A 5,638-nucleotide genomic window follows, 5' to 3' on the forward strand; every position below is an offset into this window, starting at 1 on the left:
ACTAGCACTTCCGTCTTCCGATCATATCGCGTATATTAATCAGGCCTTTGCGTCGACCAAGTTCTTCGTTTGTAACAGTGTCAAGTCAGCATGCTCCGATGACGCAGACAGGCGTTCACGAAGGCTTGGAACTTTTGAGTAAGAGCGGAGTTCGCTTTTCATGTAGCACTCACATATAGCAACAAAGAAAGAACATTGGCACAGAGAAGTTTCAACTTGATATTGGTTTTTAAGAATTAAGGATTCCTGCGTCCGCATCCATTTAATATCGGACCGGACCAAATGGAGAGCAACTTGCTCCCACTCTTTATGGTCAACGGACTCCTCTTTTTGAGTTGACACCCAAAGTTCAAAAATGAAAAGAGGGACGAAGACGGTGACTGTTGTGGAAGTGCATATTTTGGACGAACAGTTTGGCCTGCCTCGTCGGACTTCACAGCGAGCCAGGGAGTGTTTTTTGATTCACCTCACCCATGGGACGTTCTGGTGCGAGCTAGAAGGCGAAAAAGTTGGGAATTTTGAAGCTACTTCATATTTTGGGCGTTTTGGCTCGAGTTCAGAATTTTCGCATGGACGACAAACCTGTTCAGGTGCAGCCGACACGAGTGAAAAAATTAAGCACCGGCGACGAAACGACAGCAGCGACTAGATTTTGTAATTAGAGGAAGACGATAATTAATTGTCCAGCGATTTTTCTCTCAAAGTGCCTTGACGAATACGGTAATGGCACTTCCGTGGCTAGTCTAGGAGGGCAATCGACGGCGAATTATTGGGGATTCGCTTGATGAAAACAAAACCAGCCGACAAGTCGAAGAAGTCTGGAATCGATAACTAAGATGGATATGGAGAATCGGTTACAGTATTTCTTTTCAATACGATGTTGTTCGCAATATCTGCTATTTTTAGCTCTTTCAAGCAAAACAGTAAGGAAAACGGCACTGGCTATGCATCTAAAAGAGGTTTGGGAACCGATTAAACAGTGAATCTGAATTCGAAGCGAATCTTCACTTAGGAATATTAGACATATAAATAAATGGCGCATACGCGACCAAGCTGAACTTCTCCTAAATAATGTAAGTAATGAGAATATTAAACTCAATTTTGTTGGTAAGAAGGCAGCTATTGTTTCATATACATAATTATAACCTTAAATACACACTGATATATGCCCCTGTATAATATTAGAAAGGAGGTAGTATCTGTCCGGATAGCTGAGTGGTTAGAGCACAAGGCGGTCGCGGAAATCTTACTGGAGGCAGTGGGATTTGTATCGTGATTTGACATCGGATACCAGTCGACTCAGCTGTGAATGAGTACCTGAGTCAAATCAGGCTAATAATCTCGAGCGAGCGCAATGCTGACCACATTGCCTCCTACAGTCCCGTTGCGGTCTTGAATGAAGTGCTCTAACACACTTCCAGCCCCTGACGATTATTATTATTAGTATCTTTCAAGACTACGGCCAATGTCAGTTATATTATCGGCAATTGAATAAGAATTTGAGTTTAATAGTTTACACACACGTCCATCCCGCGCGCGTTAAGTTTTTGTAATTTAGTCCCATCCCTTATTAGGCTATTTGGCAGTTTAGCTTCTTTTGGATTGAAATCTCCGGTGGTATCAATCCACCTCGAGAATTCACGTCTCTATTAGAGTAGTTTACTCGAGTGGGTTTAGTTTTGTTGGCTCCTGAGTCAAGGCACGTGATAAAATCTCTGTGTCCTGACAGGGAGATAATATTTGCGAATCAAGAGCCCCACCCTGATCTCACCGAACTGCTAGTAGTCCAACTGCACTTACTTCTCTTCCCAAACTCAGAGCCATTTGGCCGAGGTTTATGACTCGAGTTATTTCAGAAAAAAAATCCTGATCCATTGAAGCCCTCCACGTCCTCCGGGCAAGGCAGCATGAAGGACAAGAAGCAATAATATCGGTGAAAAGATGCAAACCTGGCGGACTCCGTTTTGGACCTCAAAATCCTCCGAGATATTGCTTCAGTGCAGCGCATGACATTTTCAGCCACCGAGCGACGTATGCTCTCATAATAGCTATTTTTCTCCGGAATGTCCCTCCTCGGTAGAGCACTCCAGATACACTGCCTGTTCACGCTTTCGAAAATTTTCTCGAAATTGATGAAGAGTAGGTGTAACGAAGATCTGAACTTCGAACGTTGTTTCAAAATGGTCCGAGATGCCCTTTGATTTTAGCTATTATCTTTGCAACGGCAGGGAGCGCACAGATACCTCTCCAATTGACCTGCCCAACAGCGAATTCTCTCTTGTCATGGCGGACACTTCGTAAAACTTCCTGGGATTTTGCTCCGCATTTTAATGCGGGCGCGTTACGTCCGCCATCCCTTGTAGCGATCAATAAAGCCTTCAACCTCCCTCCCCCCCTTATAGATCCGCTTCAACAGTTCCGCAGTTTGCCAAATCTTATGAGGGTCCTTCAGGGCGTGGCCGAAGAGCTGTGTAGCACCCGAGAGAAGAGCATTTTTGATGGTGACCCATTGCTCATTGATATTCACTATCGAGCGACAGCTGGATCATACAAACGGTCGATGTTCAAATTGGGGGGTCGCAAGTATCCAACAACGCGAGAAGTGGCGGACACAACACACAAGAGAGCGTAAACGACCATCAGATGGTGATTTCTTTCGAGTACAATGTCAGCACCACTCTTGTTATGCACATCCAGGAGGCAACTCCTAAATTTACTACTGATCGCAAAGTGGTAAATCTGATTGATCGTACTGTCTCGGTTAGTTGAAACCTAACTGACCTTATGATTGGTTCTGTGCTCGAGTCACAATGTTACGGTTAGGAAGCCTCTTCTGAACTGTGTGTAATTACTGCATAGCACTGTACATGTGATGATCCTTAACCTGGAATCTTGCAGTCAGACGTCTGTAAGAAATCGGCTCTCAGGTTAAGAGAATGCTACTCGCAGTAGCCGCCAGAAACAACCCAACACCAGCTTTGTGTCTGTTACCACTCGGCTTTTCACAGTATATTGCCGCAAGGCAGAGAGGATTACTCTCCAGAATCTCACCATCTTACTTCACGTAGGCTCAGAATGTCCAGCTTATATTATTGGAATTCTCGCTCGAGTTAGAAAAAGTCAACATTCTGAGGACCTTCAATACCTTGGTCAAGGAGCATAAGCACATTTCAGAAAATAATCGAGAGACTTCCGCGTGAGGTCAGCCTCTGTTAGAGGCATTGCTGGCGTTTCGATAGCAGAAAAATTTTAAAATTTGCATGTTGTTTGCCTATGAATTTCTATTCTTTTAGTACTCTTATGACAGACTTTAAGTGTAGTCTTAAGCCCCAACTTACAGAGCATTAGAGACCATTTTAGGAAAAAATTGAGCCGATAATAATAATAGGATACGTTGATATTATAATTCTGGAAAAACTTTGCTAATTAAAAAACTAGAGATCATCATTAAAAATAATTCGGTTGGAAACCAGAGTTAATCATCCGGGTTTTTCGTTTTTTATATAGGAAGCCGTAGACTATTTTGTTACTTATTTTTAGATGATGCGGTATGGTGGGGTAAAATCTACTCACATTTTTGCGGAGTATAAAGCATCTACATATATTTTTCTTTTTGGGTTATCACAATCTCGGCAGGTGCCGCATTTTACCTAATACTAGCTCTAAGTAACAAACATTTAGGTTCGGACGATCCTATTTACTTAAAAGATAAAAGGGCTCTGGTGGTGGTGGCCGGTGGTAGGTTAATGGGATATGCCGTTGAGAACTCCCCGCAACATCGAACACGTATGCAGAATGGGGTACTTCTGCATGGTTGGAACCAGACTGTGTGAAAGTCTTTGAATATCAAGGGAAGCCGTGCGGGATTTAGGTACAATACCTGTAGCTGACAATATTATAGCAACTAAAACCGCAAGATGCCAAATTTCCGCTCAATGAGCGCATTTCCGTTCAATGTTGTCATTATAGGGGATAGCAACATCAATAATATACGCAGAGCGACCTGCCTAGTCAACTAAAAAACTTGTAGACAACGTTTTAGTGAATCACCTTACATATAGCATTGCGTCTGTTCGTATATTACACCGGTGTCATAACAGTGTAGCCAAATATGAGATGATCAAACGTCTCTAATGCCGTACCACACATCCTGCACTGGTCGTTCTTCGCCCACTGTTTCAATATGAGATTTTTATAAGCTCGGGTTGCGAGCATGCCATCCTGAATGGCACAGATAAATCCCTCCGTCTCAGCATGGAGCTCCCCAGTACACAACCATTTGTTCAACAAATGCAAATCGACAAATGGCTGCCTAAGGCAATTCACGTGTTTGCCTTGCATTGCTTTCGGCTTCCATTCGTCGATCTACTTCCGGTCCGTTTTCACTCCACTCAGAGGATTGAAAGATCGATCCTTGTCTCGCTCATAGCTTGAATATGGAGGTCACCAGTGCTACGTCGTGACGACTTTTGCTGATGGCTTGGATTCTACACTTGTCTTATCCAAATTTCATCAGAATGTCACAGCTACACAGGTCTACCACTGTCAGACAAACCCAAGAAAAAGTAAAAAATCTCGCACGCAGTGGGATTGAACAACTTGCGGATAGATCGATTCGAGTCATAGATTCAAATGGTCTCTACTTTGAAATTTAATTCTTTTTCGTTTTTGTTTTAATAAAAAATGGCAAAAACTTTTGATTCGCCGCTATATTTCTGTTCTCGTTCTTTAATGCAATATAAAATTTAGATACCTATTCTTGATTTGTAGGAATTGGTTTAGTACCCAAGTCTGCCTCATTTCAGACATGAAATCTTGTGTAACGAAAATAGAACTTGGACAGTCGTGGACGCGATGTATTTATCTGGATTGTAAGCGTTCCTTATATTGAACTTGACACGGTGTTTCTTTTGTAAAGGTGCTTGGTATGTAACATTCTGCAGGATGTTTTCCGACCAATTAAATGCGACAAACATTATTTCTAATACAATCAGAAACATTAGGACCAAAAACAGCTTTCGCATATTCTTCGATACAGCACAGGGAAATTGAAACCTGACTGACTCATTAGTGTTAGAATTTTCAAGATCGACACTGCCTTTGTGAGCCAGTACACGAAAAGAGACCATACATAATCCAGTCCTAGTTCCTAATATTTCTGAAACAGAGTCGAAAAAACGCCAGAAGAGAATACTCGGACTGACCCCCGACGAACATATACACCCGGAGAGTTTACTGAAAAGTGCAAGGTTGTATAATATACACACTGGGACAAAAGTATCCATCACAATAAAATTTCGAAAGCTTCAGTGAATTGGCCATATATAAGAAGTGAAATAGATGAGTGCAGAGACCGATCTGGTACACCCCAACACAACTCTTATAGAAAAAAACTGGTAGATCTAATCATTGAACTAAATGGTCAGAGGCAATGGGTAGAATGGACCGTGGGTTTGGAAACGACAATAGCATTATAGAAAAAAAGACAACTCCGATATTCAAAATGAATGCATTTCCGCGAGTAACTTGCATTCATAGTTTGGAGTGCTTTAAGTTTCGGTAGAAACTGAGTACTGGAAGCGAAACATTATTCAATCTCTGTTAACAAACAACAATTTTAGCAATATTGAAATCTACA

This window comes from Hermetia illucens, chromosome 5 (assembly GCF_905115235.1).
Source record: "Hermetia illucens chromosome 5, iHerIll2.2.curated.20191125, whole genome shotgun sequence".
Classification (NCBI taxonomy): Eukaryota; Metazoa; Arthropoda; class Insecta; order Diptera; family Stratiomyidae; genus Hermetia; species Hermetia illucens.